The 22,452-nt window shown below is 38.1% G+C and overlaps 1 long non-coding RNA gene across 1 annotated transcript in view; it reads left to right on the top strand.

Moving 5' to 3' along the window:
• Positions 1-528: 528 nt before the first annotated feature.
• The window catches only part of LOC117212553, a 77,476-nt gene continuing 55,552 nt past the window's right edge, over positions 529-22,452 (top strand). Inside the window, exons 1-2 of the long non-coding RNA XR_004488481.1 lie at positions 529-650; positions 1,568-1,722. This is a non-coding gene — a long non-coding RNA (uncharacterized LOC117212553). The remainder of the gene's footprint in view (positions 651-1,567; positions 1,723-22,452) is intronic.

Raw genomic sequence — 22,452 nt, 5'->3', positions numbered from 1 at the left:
TCTTTCCTCTATTTTCCGCAAACACCAGTTTTACTCCGCAACGATGTTCGCGCAACTCGAACGCTGCCACAACCGCAGCCAGCCGAACTTTCACCAATCGTCGAAGCACGCGTTAAACAGAGGATCGTTGGAAAAATCCGTTGCGTTTGAATACGCATATCCTGCATGCGAAACGCTAAAAAAGAGGGTCGTCCCTTCTTGCGAGGAAAGGAAGAATCGGCCGTCCCCCCGATCGTTAACTGGAGCACGAGCGAAGGGTGATTCCGCGAAGCTACAGCGTGGGGATCGACCGGTATTCATTCATACGCGAAACGCAGATCGCCGATCCACCGTGTGTTCACCTTGAGACCCTCGAATGACAGTCTCGTTGGAATTCTCTGCTGAGGAATTCAGATCGCTTCTGGACACGGTCCAGGAATGTTGCTCGTTCTCTCGCGTCTGACATAACGGTGAAATACTAGCGACAGTTCGTTTATGCAGTTATTCCTTCTTCTTTTTCCTATTGCCTTCCAATCGTTTCTTCTTCTTTCAACCCTTAATACCGTTGTTTGTACACGGTACCGTTGTATTTTTGTTAAACGCGAGAGTAAACACGCGTGGATGATAATCGTTGCCGCGAGTGAGCATATAACGTCGAAAGGGTAAACGACGTAAGTACAAGGAAGATTAGGAATTATTTTGTTTGCGCAAAGTAGCGATTAACGTCACGTAGGGTAATTTATTTTTTTATTATGGATATACGTAATTTGTTATTAATTTCCTGACGCGTGAATATCACGATAATTTATTGGAACTGGCTGTTCCGTGAATAGTAGAAATTATTGACAACTTGTGGATCATACTGTGATATATTAGGTCGTCCGTTTCTTTGGTTTTGTAAGGAAATAGCGGATGCACAACAGTTTTCGTTTTATATTATTTTATCTATTTTCTTCTATCAAAATAAAGATCGCAACGTTCGATAGATTAGGTTTCATGTTTGTATAAAAGTGAGTCGTTGTAAAAGACGTGAAAAGACACTTCTCGGGCAATCTGATATATTTAAGAATATAATAATAGAAATACATTTACGTTAATAAATTACGTGTTAATAATTAATTTCGAAATAATATTTATCTACATAGGAGCAATGAAATATGCTGATAGTATTATCAGATATATAATAGCATAATAATAATGCAGAGAAAATGATGAAAATCGTGAGTTTGTATTTTAATACGAGAAGATAACACAGTGTCAATAGTCCTCGATTTAAATAATTCGATATCTTCTCTTCAAATCTATAAAGATACCGAGTAACGAAAATCCGATTCGTTCGATTAACAAACAGACGCGTGTTGTTTAACAGTATCGAAATTATTCCTTCCTGCCATTTACGTCTCTTTTATCTCTCTTCTTCTTTTTTCTTTTTTTTTTTTTTATTTACTCATTTCACACGAACCACGAAATTGAGTTATTAACGACCGCCACTATGAAACGATATTTACAATGGCGTTTATACAGTTTACCGTCTCATTACCTGAATTAGTAGGACAGCGAGACACAGTTGGAATTGTTTTGGTTGCAGAGACGCGAGCCGATTCCGTTCGAGTAACTGCGCAATCGATCGATCCGCTGATTCGATTGGCAAACAGAGAACGATCGGTTGTATGAGGCGTCGGAGATTCTTCCTCGTTACCTGGTGGAAAGGTTAGCTTCGCGAGACGACCGAAGACACCATGGGTGAGTGACGTTCATTCTGATTCTGATTTTTGTCTTCCTTCGAAAAAATTCTCCCACAATTTGTCCCTGTTTTTCCTCCTTTCTATTTTCTTTACGCTGTTAACCCCTTCACGTACAATCTCCTATAACCGTTGAAAAATGCACGACCTTATTTTCAACGCGATCGTTTCCTGCCTATGTAACGATATATTGTCTGTAATTCTAACGCTGTAATTCCGATCTTGCGCTTTTATAGTCCGATAAGAAGCAAAGCGCGAGATGGAAGCCGATAGAAAGCAAGTGCCTTTAGAAATACGAAAACGTGATGCGTGTTTATCGGTGCGGAATACGATTGGCTGGTCGTGCGTTAACGGGTTAAATTAATTTTCTTTCGACGTTATTGCCAGTGCACGTATGTAGCTATTCAGATCGCTATGTCAGGTATAACGTGTTTATCTTATTATATGCTAAACGTCACTGTAATTGTGCCGTTGGATCATTGTGTTAATGAATTATGTAATTACGTTAGGATTGATTCGTCGCGTGATATCGATAGCGAAGATAATAATAACAACGGCCATTGTATCGTGTCGATGCGCGTGTGTAAGTATACACGTTATACATACGTAGTGGCAGATTGTAAAAAATGTTTGGGGCTTCGTTAAGAATCAGTATCGTTTCGTTGTGTCGCGCGTCCTGTCTACTACGTATTCATTATTCGTTTACACCTCATTCTGCATACTTAGATGATACTTGTATCTGAAATACGATTCACCGACGAATTGGAAATTTCTGCTCGCAACACCATTGAACATGATCATGACTATGAATTGAATATCAACTGGATATGAATTAAATATGAATGCATCGAATATGATTATGAATATGAATTAACGCTCGGATCATGCAACACAAGTACACATTTTGAAATCTCAACGCATAGTCGGCGCTTTGAATTATTATCTGCGTCTTCTCAACACGTTCCCAAGTAAAGATAACGTTCGAGAAGGTTTATCATTGCCAAGGTTTGCCACAGTTTGCTCAAAGATCGATCGAAAACCATCACCAGCAAATAAATCCATCGAGCCTAAGGTTCGTTTCAAATTCTATCGATAAACAATTTCGCAGCTGCTCGATCTGGTTAGCCCTTTAATTGCGAGAGGATCCGCATTTTCAAAAATTCATTCTTCGAAAACCATAGGTTTTCGAGGATTCCAGAATGGCATTTAATTATTCTACGATAGAAATTCTTCGTTTTATTATTTTCTACAGAATTAATCGACAAAGAGAAAATTAATACCTAGAACAGAGAATCGGATCGACTTGAATCTTCGATTATATTCCATTAGAATGTTTCTCGATAACAATCCAGAAGAGATAATATTTGTTTTTCATTTGAATGTACGCGCGATCTACCGTACGAGGCGTACAATTTTCTTTCCCCGTTAAAATTCCACTGAATCGATCAGATAAATCGAAATCAAACAATCTCGTAACTTCTCTGTTTACTTTTCGAAAAAATTAGAAACGAAATACGTGTTCTGCTCTATCGAGTCACGCGTTCGATACTCGTCTCATTTCTCGAGCACATTTTTATCGATGATCGTTTCACGCGGCAGTTCATTGATGAAGCGGGGAAGAGCGGCGGACGAAATAAAAAATTAAATATCAAACTATGTATCCAAGGCGCATCGTGTTTATACTGTAGCCATTTCTGTTTATCGTTTACGAAGACGCTCGTACTTGATGTTGATAACTACGTGCGCGCGCGCGCGCGCACCAGCAACATTATCAATTGACAATCTTCTTGCTCGTAGCTTTTCCTCCACGTTTATAACGGCATCGATCGATTCCAGATATCCTGACACTTGGAAACAATTTCCCACCAGCGTCCAAAGTGACCAAAGTCCTTCCATCGACCTTTGACACGTTTCTCCGGACTATCGACGTATCGCTCGTTTAGTCCTCCGATTCAAAGGTTCGTCCATTGGGAAATTTTTGTTATTATTTACGAGACAATTCTGAATATAATTCGGGGACCTGAGAACGAGGAATATTTTAAGTTAGAATTTCAATTCGGCACAGGCAATTTCGGGCAAGTAAATAACTTGATACAGAGAATAAGTCGAAGTATAACTTGGAAATATTTGTAATTAGAGCGCAGTCCTTTTAGAGCGAAGAGTATTTAGCAGTGGACTTTCCAAACGATTACTGTTTCCTCTTGTATTCATTGGAATAGTCGCAGAATTTTTGGGAATTATTTTTGCGAGGAATTCGCACTATGAGAGAATTTCTTGAATTTCCTTCGCTACGGAAAAATGGAATTTCTCTCGTCTATAAACGAGCGCGTTGCACGAGTCACATATGAAATATATCTATAGATATCTGTTGAATATAATGAAAATTCGTGGTCGAAGTGTATCTTTATAAATGGAATACTTTCGTATCTAACATAATACTGTTGCATTGTATTCGATGAACAATACCTAATACAGTAAAAAATAAGTTATACGACTATGTGTTACAAAGTAAACACGTTCTCCGAGCATTTCATCGAATCTTTCAATTTCTTGTATAATCGTGTAGCAAATTCGTGAAGAAAATATCGCGAATCAAACGAGGGTGATCGTTGCCCTAACGACGAACGGTTCGGAAAGAAGAAAACAACGGTAGACAAATTTCGTCCCGGGATTGTTCGTGCAAATCGCAGCTGGAAGATTCAGGATCCTGAGCAATACATGAGTCACGAGAGCCGCGTTCTGTCAACGCGTGCCTCGATATGCGTGCGGACACGCAGCCCGGAAACCACGTGATTCATCGACCCCGCAATCGGCCAATCTACATTAACAACGTGCTCGGTGATTCTGAATCGGCTTTTCCTAACCCTCTGACCCCTCTTGTCCCTCCTTGTTTTCACCTCCTCTCCTCTACACGAGCAACAACGTACTACCATTGTGTAAAAGCGTCCCGTTACACGCGCAGATACCGCTGGACGCTCGTGGAACTCCAAAGGATCGCAAGAAACGTTGTTTCTTCTATTTTTCCACTATGTTTCTTCTATTTTTCCGTTATGTTTCTTCTATAGGCAGAGTCGAAATTCGTCATGACGTTGGTCGAGTGCATCGCTGTTCTTTTACAAAATGTGACGTGAATCTGTGCTTTTGTTAGAGAGGTTTAATTATCTTCACTTTGAGACTGCCAAGTCAGAAGACCATTGATGTGTTTCGTAGAATGATCTTGTTTTTACAGGAATTTTGAAGGCGTTCTGTTATTACAGAAATTTAATTGCGTTTGAGATTTATAGCGTCGAAAGCTAGTTGATACTTTTTGGTAAAGTAGCGTTAATCTGTGTTTCGTTAGAGAAGTTTAGTTACATCTCAGATTTGTAACGATCTGTGTCAGTCCATTGCTATTTTTCATAGAACGATGTAATCTGCGTGTCCTTAAGAAATGTTTAATTACACGGGGAAGATTTCTAATGGTCTAAATCAGTCGATTGCTGCTTTTCGTAAAACAATGCGTTTCGTTGTTGTACAAATCTAATTAGCGACTCGTAACGATGATGGTCGGTGCGTCGTCGTTTTTCATAAAATACAATAACGTACGCCGCGTTTTGCTATTTTAATAAATCAACTGCGTCTGTTGAATTCACGAACACAGATGAAAAATATAGGAAATTACGATTAGACCGTGAATTTTCATATTCGTGGGAAATTTGAAGGTATGGAAATACGCGTAATGTACACGATATATGAAATATGTGCAGAAATATGTAAAACAATCAAAGTATAATACTTGTAATGTTTAACGACGAGAACTGTCTCTTCAGATCGCGTTTACGAAAGTAGCATTGTCGGTATAAAAATATGAATTTGCATAAATATCCGTACTCTACTCGTAACTTCGTCAATTACGAAACGATGGTATGATATTTCCAAGAATTTTCAAATTTTTACACGTTTACGATTTCAATTTGCATATAGTTTACGCAGGATTCGGTGATTTTTCTTTGGTAAATACCATGTTTCACGATTATATCCCGTTTCCTCTCTTTCTCCTTTAACTGTATACTTTTGTCTGTATATTTTTAGAGAAGACCGAGTGCAAAGAAAGATTAGAGAAAATCGGTTTAGGCCGGAAAATATTTGTGTTGAGTCAATTTTAGAAGAAATGTAGCGTTCGATGGTCTTCTTCGCATTTCCTTTTTTCCTCCGTCGAAAGGAAAATCGAGTGAAGTGAGAAATGAAAGAAATTTGACCAATTTTTGCTCTGAACATAGCGTTTCGTTATAATTTTTTTCCCCCTCTTCCCTTTTCCTTCGATCACAACAACAGCAAAAAGGGGGTGATTCTACGCAAACAGAGAAGTCGAAAATATAGAATGAATTTTTTTTTTTAATTTTTCATCGAGACAACGATCTACAATGAGATCAATTATAATCGACTTTGAATTTTCGCTCGTACCGCACGCGTACCGAGCGGAAATTCAAAGTCGATTTTTTCGAAAACAAAGCCTCAAGCGAAAAATTTTTATTCTATATTTTCGACTTCTTTTTTCGCGTAGAATCACCCCCCTTTCCGCTTGTACCACCAGTTACCAACCACCCTGTATAATATATGATAATCTTCAAAAGTACCACGAGGTGCGTATCGATCGAAGAAGTTTTTGTAAAACTACGCTAAAGTCTCGAACGTGGTAGATTAAAAAAGACAGGGAAGTGAGAAAGAAAAAGACGAAAAGAAGGGACAGAAGGCTAAGTGCAAGAGGAATCGGATATACGCGTATACAGACTCAACAGCTGAGTATTTCAGCACGTGGCAACGTGTGACACTGTGTGTACCTGGCGATGATGTGTGCACGCGTGTACCGCCGTGTTAAATGATAACACATCGAAACAATATAGACACGTTGTTCTTGCGAAAGATACGTACATCGTGGTGTTAGCGACAAAAAGGATACGAGGTGTCCCATCTCGCGATTGTTTGTCTTATCGCTCGATCTGCTCGCTCGTGTATAGGATGTCTTCGAGACTGCTGATCTCACTGAACGAGATTGTTGCAGGAAGAGAATAAAAATAACGCTGCTGAACGAGCAGTTGGTGTGGTCGTCGCAGTGATCAGTCGTAATTCTCTGTATCAGAAGATATTACATTATAAGGTAATTCGCGCGTTCTACTGTTCTGGATAGGAAACGTAGTTTCACGAAGTTTTATTTCAAAACAGAGAATTGTTCGTTTCTTTTATCTTATTTGATCTCGATTAGATCGAAAATCGAATACTTTTAATCTTATTCTGATATAGATTCCACAAGTATGGAGAAACACTTTGAAATTTATTATAGGTTGATATATAAGAATAGGCTTATTCTTATTCTTCAGGGCAGAAAATATGATTTTGGTCAATTTTTGTGTAATATATTTTTATAGTATTGGGTTGTCCGAAAGTTTCTTTCGTTTCATAAGGTGATAATAGATCAACAACAATTTCTGTTTTATATTATTTTATTGAATTCTCTATTATTATCTTCGCGCATAATTCAATAAACTAATATACAACAAAAAACATTGTCTATTATTTCCTCATAAAACAAAAGAAACTTTTCAGGCAACCTAATGTACATGTAATAATATAATATACGTAATGTATCTAATATATCGTATTTCGTTGAATTGGAAAATTAGATGTTTTTTTAGATAATCTTGTGCGATACGAAATACTAATAGAATTAATCTCACACACGAATATAACGAGTATAAAGCAACTTCTTCCAAAGTACATTCGGATATTCGCGTTTCGTTCTTCCGCATCGTAATTTTCTGCAGTTTTATTAAGAGAAGTTGTACGTATCCGAGATACGCGTCGGGAATTGCTTTATATTGAAATCTTCGCTCGAATTTATTATACTTTAAATATCATTTTGACAATCCCTGTGTGATATTCCTCTTGAGTCGTCGCGCCTCGAATTTACAATGTTCCTCGTTAGTCGATCCAATTTTATAATACCATGCAACGATATTTTCCCTTAATTACTTTAATTCGATAAATGATTTTTATCCAAATTTCAATTGAAACGAAATTATAGCACAAAGTCACAGTAAATTGTCTGCGAACTGGACGATCAAATAAAAGTTTTATTTCGTCCCGAACACCGGAGGAGAACTCGATTCTTTAAATCGCACGGTTGTTTCCAACGCGGATGTATCACGAACATCCTGTGTACACATACTTCGTACGAATGTAATAACATATATACAGGATGTAACGCGGATAAAACGCAGGTAGTGTGCAGATAATAGAGAAGTGTAGCGTTACAGAGATTACGCGTGCCACACGATTCACCATCTCAGTCTCGTTCTTTCGCCGTATCACGATTACGACCCTATCGCAATGTCGTTCGTCTCGTTTGTGTCAACAACGTGTTTTGCATAAACGTCACTCAATACCTTGACCTGTTGTCTCGCAGATTTTTCTGTGCCGACTTGCGATTTAAAAATATCAGCTTACACGCGACTAAATTACGATCCACGATTGACAAGATACAAAGAATCGTGCGAAATTCAAAAAATAATTTACCTGTGCCGCGAATTTAATGCAATTTCTATGCGAAATGAAACGAAAATAAAAATAAGTTAAACGATGATGAAACGACCTGTCACGATTTCATTCTGCGCTCAGATAATAAGTCGTATGAAATAGAAGTATTTGTGCGATACGTGTGACATATTGGCAAGTCAGCTTGCCGCGTATTTGAGATTTTCTTCGATTGAATTCGCATTTTCAAAAGCCACATTGATCGTCACTCCGCTTGCGATCGCGTAAGTTGAAGTCTCTTTGAACCTAAACCTTCGAACGGAACGTTCATTCACATCGTAATAACATCACCGTGAACGCTACCAATTTTTGTTTATTTTTACTACCGAAATATCAGTGAATTATAAATAATAATTATAAATTAAGAAATAATTCAACGACGAGAATGCAGATTCCGTTCGCTCGTTCCAAAGACGCACTTTACTCGATCGAAAGTGACTGATGCAGCGGACAAAGCACACCCAGACCACGCCTAATCCGATACGTAATTGTGGAAGTCGAAACAGGTAACAGTTGAAGATAATGCTTGTACACACGCGTACACATACATCGACGCCAACTGATTTAGCCATTACACACACCTATAGCCTATCTATAAAATATCTAAATCTAAATATCTAATATCTGCTTCCTTTGTAAAACGTCGCAGAATCTTTTCCTGTTGATTTCCTAAGAATGAAACAATTACGTTTCTCAATTTAAAAGAAAATGCTTCCTTTTAATTGAATAATTTAATCGATCTAATAATTAAATTATTCAATTAAATAATTAAATTATAATAAATAATTTAATCTAAAAAAAAAAAAGTAAAGTTCATATCTCGAAAAATTGGGAGATTCGACTAACGAAATCAAAATAATACCTTCCCCTCCCCTTACAAAATTACATAAAATCTTCTTCATCTGTTTGGGTTGGAAACTAAGTGATTGCGGATTTTGTCATTAGATGGTATTGACAAATCCGCAATCACTTAGTTGACAAGCCAATGTCTTTAGCTTGTAAAGTTACGCTGATAAATTGCACGCGTGGCAAAAATTGGTTTTATTCCCACGTTTCGAGGCGGAAAGTTAAGGAATTGGAAATTTGGTTAAAATGTCGCTCGGATTAACGATAGAGTATGGAAACTGAAGCGCAGAGGCAGCGTTGAGGCGCGTTTTGAATACGAACACCTCTCACAGGCCAGTACCAGTAGTCACGTAACCGCGGATACTGGTCGTATCTGCTGCTGTGATCAGACATTTTCACGGCGTCATCAACAAGATCCCATGGCTATGAAGTTTCTTTATAGTCGAATGGCGTTTCCACCTAAAACTGGAAGTCCAACTGGACGAAAGAAATAGCGCACGCTATAACGTTCAGCTAGACGGAAGCTTTATGGGATTTATGGCGTTGGGTGTAGCAAGACTCGTTTAATAGCTCTAGTTTTCTTCCAAGATGAACATGTCGCATCGTAACCCCGGCTGTGCACTCTTACGAAACACGCCAGTTCCATTTTCTCTTCATATAACGTGCTCATCTTGTAATAGACTTTTTCGGCCTATTTTTCTTCTCGAGAAATGTCGTCGCGTTTAAAAAAACTTACAACCTCGCGACGAAATTTGCAACGTTTCCTACGCGTCAGAGTCGTCTTCCGCTAAAAAGAAAGAAGACAGAAAACGTAACGTCTTCGTGTTACGATAAATCTCTGCAGCTAGTTTTATTCTCTAAGCAAAAGGAACGAAACATTTCCAAAGTTCACCACCTCGCGACGATATTTTCAACGTGAGAATTTTTGTAAAAGGAGGGTCCTTTGAAAATTCCGTCACGTCGTTGTGTCGTCCTGATGAAATTTGCCACGTTGCAATTTTTGTAGAGCAGACAGTTTCCTTTTCCGATCGGAAGATCGTTCATATTTCCGTGCAATTCGAGTTTATTATCCGCAATTAATTTTCTATCGTCACAGAATGCAAAACTGAATGTAAATGAATATCAATAAAGTAAAAGACGAAGATCTTTGCGTTACACAGGAAACCACTGGAAAGTGAAGAAAAAGATCGAAATTATAGAAATTATTTTCACGAGTTGCAATAGTCGGAAAATTGTACTACTATATATACGTTAAATATTTTCTAAGTTTGTAGAAAACGGTAGAAACACGTGTGCACGATTGAAATTGAGATGAGCGTTCTTCGAACGACGTCGATACATTCGACATGTGTTTCTTCGCCAATTAATCATTGAACACGATCGAGCAGAATGCACGGTGTGGTTCCTGACCCGTGTTAAATGTCGCTTGCCAAAACCTGTTCAAAATCCTCGTGATCAAGTATCTGTTGTTATTGGAATGTGGCAGCTGGTGCAGGTAGGATTTTGCACGTGCTCACTCCTCGACTTCCGATCATCGTCCTTAAAGACGCTAATTGATACCTTTACGAATACAAATTGTCGAAAGTTAACGTTTACTTAAATGCTACGGCAAAAGCAAACAAAAATTCACGGCTTGTTCAAGCCGTTGAATAAGACGTATCATTGCGGACTGGAAAGTAAATGGCGGTAAAATTGAGGAGAATTTATGAAGGGAATTACTCAAGGTCTATATTAAACATTTTTAAATAAAGAAAATTTTGTTTGCGTTGTAAGGTCGAAATAAATCTTGGCAAAATCGGGTGCAGGTTCGTTGAAGATTTTAAATAAAGCGCATGTATGAGAAATATCGTATTATAGATTTGAAAATATGTATGCGAATGTTGGCGAAATCAGATAGAACTTTTGCTAATTTTATTTCTTCTCTTAAGCGTACGAATAAAATTGAAAAGAACTTAACACGTTCTTTGACAAATTTAACGTCCATGTGGAACATTTTTCAGTTAAAAATTTTGTTCGCGTTATAAGGTTGAAATAAAATTTGGTAAAATTGAAGAGGATGAGTGGATGTTCGTTAAAAGATTTTTAATAACTGATAGACGAGAACTATTCTATTAGATTAGAAAATATATGTTAATGTTGCCGGAGTTGAGACGAATTTTTATTAACTTTATTTCTTTTCTTAAGAGGACGACACGGTACGAAGTTACGAAATCGAAGTCTTCAAACGAAGATCGAATGAAATAAAATTCCAAATGAATAAAAGAAGTATCTCGTTAGACGTTCGTCAAAAGTAAATTTTAATCAAACGAACGATACGATATCCTGAATAACCTGAATGAGAAATAGATAAAAATCTCGATGAAATAGGAAATGATTTTTCTATTCTTATCTATTTCCGAATCCTACCTTTTCTTTTTTTTTTTTTTTTTTCTAATATAAATGATTAGCTTAGTATCGTGTCCGTATCTGGATGAGGAACTTTCTTTTCTTCCGAATCCGAAGGAAGTTTCACCGACAAAGTCCGCGTGGTAAAAACCATCGCGATGAACAGCTCCTTGTTGTTCTTCTGTAACGAATCATTACGTAAGCTTTTTCAGTTTCCATTAAAAATAGCTACGAAAGAAATATCGCTTCCTTATAGCGTCTGCTGAACCTGATTTTCCGTACGCTTTCCATGCTTTATCGTATTTTCCATCGGATCCACCTGATGATTTTGGTGAATCAGAAAGTTTCGTCTATCTGATATATGTCAAAATAATGGAACAAATATCTACGATATACGCTATATCCGTAGAAACTATTTTAAGCATGAAGAAATACCGAATAATATTTCGTTAGTTCAAATTTCTTCATTTTTCGTATAGTGGAAATTCAATTCCGTTTATTCGTCCATGGGACGAAAGTTAAGCAGGTTAAACCACAGACAGAGCTTATTTGTTCGAACGCGATATATTTGCAGTAGAAGAAAATTCACAAAGAATAAATTTTCCATTTTAGGGTTGAATGTTTATCACCAAATCGTGCAACGACGTATGTAGCTTAAATATTTCTTTTCTAGCAAATATATGATCTTTAAATATCACGGATCTCGTGTTTTTATTAGATACTTAACACATTTATCTCTTCAATTATCGCCCATTTCGTGCCAAGTCTATGACTATATCTAACAATTTTGATTTTTCCAATAAAAGAACGAGCAGAATATTTCGTCTCTGTCTCTTACATCGTTTTCACAGTTGTCTGGTTATTTTACATTCAATTAATAACGATCTCAAGTCGATTAATAATTTCAATAAACAACCGAAAAATTGGGTTATTTTATTGCGGATTTTACTTCTGCGCTAAATTCTGCCTCTTTGCTCGACTCAACAATAAAATAAAATCCAATTGTTACTTCACTACTTTATCCTACATTTCATTTCTACAATGTTAACAACTGAAAATTCTGTTATTCTCAATTTAATCGCAATTAGCCAGCACTACCGTAAATTTCTTTCCTTTTTCTTTTTTTCTAAGTTTCAATTAGACATTCACTGAAATGTATCAAGGAGCCAGCACATGTAAATATTCCAGATGTTAATTGCATCCATTCGTATTCACTGGCTCGGCATCACGCAATTTTTTCTTTAAACTTTGCTCAACATAGGTATAATGCGTCTAGTGATCGTTATCGGTGAATCTGCGTCAAGCTTGATGTAAAGTTCGCCAAGATGAAATCGGTGAAAGTGCGACTGGAATGAAAAACAGGGAAGTGGAGATTGCGAATTCGATACCAACGATACTACCAGCAGTTTTTGCTCCTCTTTATTCATATCTGGCCACTCCAACAGGAAGATATAGTTCATTAAATCAATTTATCGTCGAATCACAAATAGGAAGTCAGCGAATCAACTCGAACGTCCAGCTTTCATTGGTCTTTTCTTTTTTTTTTTTTTTATTAATTAGCGAAGTCCATATCGAAGGATTTTAAGGAGATTTTGTCGAGGGATTGTCGGGACTTCAAATTTTTAACAGGACATTTTAACAATTTCTTAGATTCTGGGAAAATTTGCATAATTCACTAGGATTTCGAAATTTTCTAATCGAGATGATTGTTACCGATTGTTTAGATTTCGAGAGAATTTTCTCTGATGCTCTTAGGCGTTTCCAGAGTTTGTATCAGGCTGTCCTAAAAGTATCTTTCTTTCACAAACGTGTTTTTTACGACAGTGCACCTTCGTACAAACGCGAAACGAAGTCTGTGAAATGTGTTTATCTCAACAGAACGAAATGGATCGTACGTAATTCGAGAAAATAATATAAAAGAAAAAACGTTGTGCGTCTATTATTTCCTCATAAAACGAAGGAAACTTCTCAGACAAGCTAATAGAATTTTGTACAAGCCAATAAATTGTTTTATTATTTCTCAGGCTTTTGTTGGACTTCTCAGGATTTCTTAGAATTCAATTTATCTTTTAAACGATTTCTGCTACTTTTATTCTACTTCTAGGCGTTTCCCACCTCTTTTTAAACATATTTCTCGTCCCTTACGATCTCCAAATCTTTTAAAATCTTCAACTTCTCACGATCTCTTACGCAAATCCTCTTCAACCTTCTCTCCAGTTCCTTCGATTTCTTCAAGTCTCTCTCCCTCTCTCCCTCTCGAGATTTACACGAAATTAACTCAAAGCAGAAGAAGAACAAAACTCGCGTCCACATCTTCTACATCGAAGCAGAAAAACAGAGTTCACAAATCATACGAAGCTCACATTCCTCGATCGTCGAACGCGACGCAACATCCGAATAAAATTCACATCGAGGGATAAGCAGCCGTGAAAGGCGGAGAAAAATCGAGTTTTGAAAGCAGCTCGTTACTCATCAAATAAATGATGTGACACGCAACGTGGATGAAGACCGAAAAACGATCGGATGGTGGCTCACAGACGATCGTCCTGTTCTTCATACACGTTAACAGGCAACATGAATTATTGAACGAGCGTGGATTATTTATTTGTCTGGGCTGGGGCCGAAATGCTTCCGATAAAAGCGACGGAACGAAGCCGTGTATCTCGTGAAAAGGAGGAAACAGCCGGAGATAGCTCGATCGCCTCGTAACTATCTTTCTTTCCGCAATAGTGCGGTTGCGAAATTCATTTCACGGTTCTTAATTACTTTTAATTATCATTGTCCGGACCGCTCGCTCTAACGATCCGACACCGAACCATATTTTTTCCCCGTTTTCCTTCCTTTCTTTTCTATTTCTTTTCCGCCGTTTCCTTTCTTTTTCGTCGTTAATCGCTTTTTATTTGCTTTAATTTTCTGTTCGCCTGTCTCTCCGAAATTCCACCCGTTTGTCCAACGCTTAGATAGCCGAGATTTCGGACGAGCACTGTTTCCCAACGATATAATTTCAAACAAATTGACAATTTTATCGTAGTCGACGTGAAATCTCATTTCATCAATTTTATCCCACGATGGGGTTCTATGTATATCGTGGATTATCGAATAGTTAAACGTTAAAATGTAGAGGATAAAATATGTGAACTTAACAAACGAAACGAAAATGGTTCTTGTCGAGAGATGTAGCAAAAGGAAGAAAATGATTTTCTTAGCCAGACATCGTTAAGTACCTGTACACCTGTAAAACCTGTATACGTTGAACATGGTAATCACTCGATTGTCGAACTCATATCACTAAAAAATAAAGACCCGACCTGCTCGTATTAGTTTAATTCTAAAGTTTCCGGTATTTTAACGCTTTCGAAGACTCTCTATTTGATCAGATAAATCTCAGATTCGTAATTCGAGTCAGATATTTTCTTTTTTTAGTAACTTCAGTTCAACAATCCGCCTGTTTATCCTCCGTATAAACAAGCTTCCCTGTATATTATTATTACGTCCGATTACTCGATGATAACTAGTCATTATTATTATCATTTAGAAAATTATCTTTGCTTCTTTTCAGTACAGTTTTAAACAAAAGCCATGATCTTTTAGTCGATATATTTGATCCTATTTTCTCTCGGTTGCACCTTGTGTTTACGATGGCATCGTCGTGTTTGAACGCGTGAAACGATAAATCAACCATTTTCAACATATAGTTTGCCGTGGGAGATGCGGAAAGTGGACGTGAAAATTGTAGCTTCTTAAATCGATATTCGATTAAATTTCAATCATTTTCGACCGAATTGTATTTTTCTAATAAGAGTTTAAACAAAATATGAAAGAAATTGCTGTTGACGAGCCGCATGTTCGCTTGTTTCAATCTTACGTTAAAGAATTTGGACATATATTGTCTCGAATATCAATTCTGTGATAAAACTAAGGATTTCTTGTGATTATCAGATTCTCTGTTGGAACACAACGAACACTGTTTAAATCGTATTATCGATCGGAGCTTGGACGTGTCTTAAATTTCAGTTAGTCGAGCAATATCCATCGACTTTTGAATTCGTTTGAATAATTACGAGCATCGATGAGTATGAACGCGTTGCTCTTAGGATTCGGTGAAGTACGAATCGTCGGAAACCGTAATGAAATAAAGTGAAATAAAATGAAAGAAGGTAATCAAAGAAAGCAACCATCTGACCAAGTGTTCGGAAGATTGGACGTGTCTTAAATTCCAATTATTCATGCATTATCCATCGACTTTTGAAGTCGTTCGAATAATTATGAACGACAATATACACATATAAAAACGTATCCTTCTTAGCATTCAATGAAGTATGAATCATTAAAAATGCTGCTAAGATAAAATAAAAGAAGATATCGGAAAGGCCAACCAAGAAACCAAGAAACTATAGAAAATTGGGTGAAATAAAGTAAAGGCAGAAGAGGAAAGAAGCGGAACGAACAACATCTCAGCAGGTGTTCAGAATCAAGGAAAAGAAGTAAACAAAACAAATAAGGAAAGCCAACGAAAGAAACGAACATCTCACCAAGATGTTCACAAGACTGAACGTGTCTGAAATTTTAATTATTCGTGCATCGACTTTCCAAATCGTTCGAACAATCACGAACGATAATATATGTACATATATCTATGAACACGTACGTATATCCTTCTTAAGATTCACTGAAGTATGAATCATTAAAAATCCTTCTAAAATAATATATATAAAAAAAAAGAAAAAACGAAAGAGAAACGATATCTCTGCGAGTGTTCACAGGAAACCAAGAAGGCGAACAAAATAAAACGAAATAAATCAAAAGGACGAAAAAAAAAGGCAACATCTCCGCGAGTGTTCACGAGGAACCAGCTCATAATCAGAGCCGATCTCCCCTTTCGAAACAGAAAAGAGGCTCCTTACGAAACGGAATTTTCACCGATCTTCGATCGAACCGGCCAACAACGTGTTTACCAAGCGGGTGAACTCGAATCGTTACGCGTGGCCCGTCGCTTAATAATTCGTTCTGCACGGAAAATGCAGAAAATTGTCTGCGTTACAACCAAACAAGTATAACAGAGGAAGAAGAGGAGGAGGGGAGAGCAACGATTCAAATCGCGATTTTCGAAAGCGAGAACTTTTCGAAATCGACCTGCGTCGCAAGAGATTCGCGGTCTCTTCTGACCGGTTCCTCTAGATCGAGAGGCGTTTTGTGTGTGTGTTTCCAGTAAAATTAGTCGAGCATAAATGGTCAGTGAACGGAGAGGTGAGGCTGTCCGGAAAGCGAGAGCCCATGGCAACGCGCCACGCCGATTCAGGAAGAGAGAGGCTGTGCTCGCTGTTCGCGGATATTATCTGCTCGACGATTCGCCAAAGTAACCGTGCTTTTACGTGGTCTCGCGAAAATTATCTCTCGCGATCGTCTGCAGAAACATGGAGGTTGCTGAAAGTTGCTTGAGTCACGTTCATCGCTGACATACGCACCAAGATTTTCGAGTATTCGTGTTGAGATTTGTATTCGCGTGGGTTGGACGCTGTTGGAAACTTGGTAATTGGAAGGTGAATTTGCAAGTTTCGGAGTTTCAAAGTGTCGGAGGTTGGCAATTCGGAGATCTACGAGTCTGGGAATTTGGAGTTTGCGAAGTATTCGCATTCGTATAGTTGGCAATCTTGTGCAGAGTCGGAGATTTGAAAGACGGATTTTACTACGATTGAACGTTCGACGGATTGAAAGTTGGAAATTCGATGGCTGGAAAGCGTTTGGAATTTGTATAGTTGGGAATTTTGCGCGGCGTTTGAGAATAGAAAAATTGGAATTCACCATTTAAGGCTCGAAAGTTGGGAGAGTCGGATATTTAGGATTTATAAGGCTGAATTTCGACAAGCGGGTATTTCATTGCGTTTTCCTAATTTACAATGTAAAATTGCAAATTTAACATTCAATGTTCGCCAGGTGACAAAATGTGAACCTGATCCCTTCGGTTCGTGTTCAATGTTGTTCGCACATACTTTGCTCGAGACGTAAGCGTTAGGATCCGAACGACTAAGAATTCTATTGAAAATTTTGTTCGGAATTCAAAGTTCGAACCACCACAATTCGAACCACCGTGCTTCCTAAAAAAAAAAAAAACAATCTTGAAACTGACAAACAATGGAGAAATTCCAAAATTGCCTTCGATCTTCGCCGCGTAGAAAATCAATTTTAAAATTTAAAAAGAATTGGAAAACAAAATCACCGATCAACGACGCTCCTTAAAAGTTCGATCTTGAAGATTAAAAAGACGCAAGAAAAAATGTCTCGTTTCAACACAGTTTCTATCTCGTCGCTTGTGTCGTAGCAACTTCACCGAGACACGCAGACGTAACTCGTCTCTCTTCCTCTTCTCTACGCTATATCGCCATTTATTTCCGTAGATCGTACGCTCGCTCGCTCGCAATCCGCCAGGTTTGTCCAGCTGGGTTACGTAAAACTAGACGCGTTTATTGCACGGCGAACTTTTGCTAATTAGCGCGGGAGAAACCGGCGGCCAGCCAGCCGAGATAGCCGGTTACACGCTTCTCTTGCATATGTGTTTATATACGTTGGAACATGTTTACGTGTGTTAAAACGCCAAGGCGGATACGATGCTCGCGCCTCGTAATCCTCGCTGAGCTGTTCGCGTCGCGACGCTTTGATGTTTTCGCGAGAAAATCTTGCCAGTTTTACTCAGTGTCATAGTACGTAGCGTACAACGACGCCTTTGTGCACGTCTTTATCGATAATTACAGCTACAACGTAATCGATCGATCGTCGAAGAACACGCTACAACGTTTCCACCCATTAATTTGCGTAGGTGGCAATTAAACAAGTAATTAATTTAGCTGTAGTAGGTAAAACAGGCTAAATGGTTAATTTTGTCTTTCGCAAGGTTTGTATTTTATTTTGTTCCTCCGTCTTAATTTCATTTTTAGATTTACCGTGTTCCAATTAGCCGTGCGTCTTTGGTCTTAGCGATTTTTAATAAAAAAAATAGCTACTCCTTTATCGGACGGTATAATCGCAACGATAGAGGAAAAAAGCCACGAGCTAAACAATTAATTTGAAGGAAACGTGATCGGAATACGCGCGAGGAAAAGAGTGGAGTATCCATTGAGACGTCAGCATTCAACGGTTTCTTCACTCTCGTCGTCCTTTCTTTTTCAAATTGCAACTTGTGTCGCTTCTTGCTCTATCGAGACGCGGTATCTTAATTAAGCTGTTCCGGTATAATTTGCTTATCGAACTTGAGCGTATCGACGTTAACGTTCAAAGAGATCGTTTGATGTTACGAGAGAAGAACAGGATGGGTAGCTAGCTGGTGAGGAACCAGGAAAGCCTCGAGAGACGAGGAAGCGAGCGGTTACGTTCTTTAGAATTGGAATCGGTGAAGGCGCGTTACGCCGTCGATCGCGCGATAAGAGGAAATCACTAGCTCCGAAAACGCACTGGTAGTTTCATCGTAAGATACAGAGAAGGAGAGAGGGAGACTAACGCGATGGAAATGATCGAAAGCGAGCAGTTCCGCGTTACAGCGATCGACAAATCGAAATTTCTAATATAAAAAGACGCGAAAAAGATGCGATAGAAATTCAATAATACAAAAAAAAAGAAAAGAAAAAAAGGATTCTTATAATTCCATTTATCGATTGCATAAATTATCTTCTAAAATATGTCTAGGTAATTTTTTCTTTTTTTTTTTTCTTCTTTCTAATCATAATTTTAATTATAATAATTCTAATTGTAATAATAATTTCTTCTTATTTTTCTGTATCCACACACTTGCATTTTTGTTACAAACAAGCTACGTTATACGTACGTTTACAAGAAGCGAAACTATCCGCGCGAATCTGATTTATCTTCGCTATCAATTTTTAATTTCATAATTACAGAAGTTTCCAATTGAAAGACGATCTTATCAGAGTCGGAGCAATATCTTCGCTCCCTTCGATCTATCGTTTCTTCAAAACATTTCCACGGTTAGCGGTACGCTGATATAACGATATATGGTTGAATAAGTCGAGAGTATATAACAGAGAAACGAGAAATATTCGTTCGAGTGGAAATTAAGTGGAAGTGGAGCGTTTTGGGGATACGAGCTTACCTTCCGTCACGGAAAAGAAAACACGGCTGTCTGATTTATCCGTGGATCGTTCATTCCGCTCTCTTTCTCTCTTTCTTTCTGTCTTCGGTATCCGTGACACAGCTCGCATCGATCCTCGAGAATTCGCGATTAAACCACGTCGAAAGGCAACGATTCCTCGTTTCGAGCATGCAAGAGACGGAAAAACAGTTTTGTGGTCGCTTAAAATGGAGCTCGTGTTTTTTTACCCTACTCGTGTGTTGTAACTGTACGAGATAGAAACCGAGAGGCTCGTGCCTCTGTGGTTTAAATTAAATTCGCGTTTCCGTCTTCTCGTCATTTTCCATTTTTCTTTCTTCTTTCTTTTTTCTCCGTTCTCTAGAGAATATTTTATTGGTATTTTAAAGTAGAAAGTCGCCGATCTTCCCGTGGGTTGAACGAGAACAAGGACTTGAAAATTTGCAAATATCCTTCGTTTCTTTTGTCGTCTCACCGCGATCGGAATTTTGTTTGTTTTAAAGGGGTATTCTGGTCTAGAGGCATGAATTTCGGGCGATTTTTGAATCACTGTACGAGCGAAACAAAAAATATTTTTGCTATCCCTCTTTTTAGTATTTGTTTATTGACATTTCGAGATTACGTAAAAAATTCACTGAAAAAAAACTCAATATTTTTAAAAGTTATGAGCTGGCAAAGTGGGTGCCGCCAAAAAAATGGGGTGTCGTGGCGTGCACGATATCAACCCTTCTGGTCATCCGAAACAAAAAATGCGAACAGATTCTTAATTAGTATGGATGCCGCTATCGTCTGAACCTTGGAAAAGTCAATACAACATTTTTTCACAGAATGACGGCCGTTCGAAAACAAATTTCTCATTTCGCACGTTTTTTTGACAATTCCGAACGTTTAAAAAATAGTAATATTAAAGATTTTGAGCTGAGCGTGTTCCGGACGATAGAGGAGTATATAAGGAATATTCAGACCAAATTTAAAATAAATCGGTTCATTAGAACTCGAGATATCGTGCACGCCAACTCGAAAAAAGTAGTTTCGAGAAAAGTTTAAAGTTTTGGTTCCGGTCGGACCGAAGCAGATGCCGCGTCACAAAAATGACTGTAACTCATAAAATAATTGCAATTTTGGAAAATCCTTTTAAGGGCATACTCTTGAATGTCTAAATTTTGGAAATATGAAAAAAAATTCGACTTTTTCAAATTTCTAGACCAGAATAACCCCTTAAGGAACAAAGGTACACGAGTAAGTAACTTCGCACGATGATATCGTTACAATGACAGCGAATAGCTTGCGAATAGCTTGAGAAAATTTGAACACGCCTCCTTGTAAATGCTCTATATTGTCCAGAGAAATATTTACAAATATTCCAAAGTTTTTAGTAATTAAAATAGTTTTCATTCAAACGTGTTATCGATGTTATCAGAAATGTTCGATACACATAAATATCGCGTATTTCCGTATTTCATGGGAATTGAAGGAAAACGTTCTACGAATGTTGTACGCCTCGCGTGAGTTAGCAATTTGCACAGTTACGATACCCACACAATCTAAACACTGCTGCCTAACTAATTCCAAAAATGAGTCACGCCGACATTAAACTTCTTTTATCTTCGCGTTTGTCTATTACGCGAGTCGGAAAGGTGTCGTAGCAACTGGTACATATATTATTGTCATCCACGTTTCTGTTAACGCGGTCAGATAAGACGGTAATCTTATTTGAACTAGCGGTTGATCCCGGCAGATTAAAACGATAAAGTTTCGCGGTAATCGGCTGGTCCAGGTCACAAAGTTACGCTCGTTTCGCGGAATGCAAGACGAGCGTATGACTTTTGGCAAATTGTGCTCGCGAGTAAAATGAAAATGTAGCTGGATCCTTTCTATCGAGATATTTTTCATTTTCTTTGAAACGTACGGGAAACTTCGTTTAACTTCACGCTCTTTCACTTGTTTCGTTTCTGTCAATTTTTATATCGAAATTCGACGACATTAGATCGGATTACAAAGGCGAAAAATTCTTATCGAGAGTTTGAGATTCACTTGAGACGTTCGCGTTTCTTCAAATTCTGTATCACCTGCATTGGAATCAAATTTTAGCTACTTTCATGTTGCAAATTCCAGTCCGATCTACCTCGGCCTTGTTTCAGCAACAATTTTTAACCATTTCAACCGTGAACCGTATCGAATTTTATTTCCTACGAGATTGCGGCAAAACATTCTTTTCCACGTTCCAGAAACTTCTTATTAATCATCTTCTTATCAATTTATCACGTTGGATCGGCAAAAGGGTAGTGTTCAGAAAAGAAAATGTTACTCAAAACAGCGTCAAAATTATTCAAGTTACGGGGATCTTTGCACTAAAATTTGTATCGCCATCGATTCAAAGCCTAACTGAAATCGTATTAAATCTGATTGTTTGTAAAATTCCGAGGAAACTTTCTTCTCCGAGTTCTATCTCTTTTCTTTCATCGTCGATTCATCAAAGACATAAAAGAAGTAAATAGTCTCTTGTCCGATCCAATTTCGAAACTTCTTCGACGACAAACAAATTCTCTCTGGTTACTGCGAATTACGTTCATTCGCAGAGAAACGTTAATTTTCGTTAATTCAGAAAAATTCCGAAACTCAGCACTAAACGGTTCGTTTCAATCTCCCGTTTCTTGTCTCCGTTTAAACGGGGCAATTTGTAAGCGTTCCGCGACGACACTGAGAGGCCGAAAACGGCTTTTTAAGCGTGCGTGGTCCCACGCCACGAAGATTTGACACCGGACCCGCAAAACGGGTAACTCACGTGATTACGCGCGTGCACGCGCGCCAGAAAAGGAAAAGAAACGCGCT

This window comes from Bombus bifarius, unplaced genomic scaffold (assembly GCF_011952205.1).
Source record: "Bombus bifarius isolate JDL3187 unplaced genomic scaffold, Bbif_JDL3187 scf7180000008321, whole genome shotgun sequence".
Classification (NCBI taxonomy): Eukaryota; Metazoa; Arthropoda; class Insecta; order Hymenoptera; family Apidae; genus Bombus; species Bombus bifarius.
Note: the sequence above shows the minus strand (reverse complement) of the source record. Positions and strands in the feature narration are given on the sequence as shown.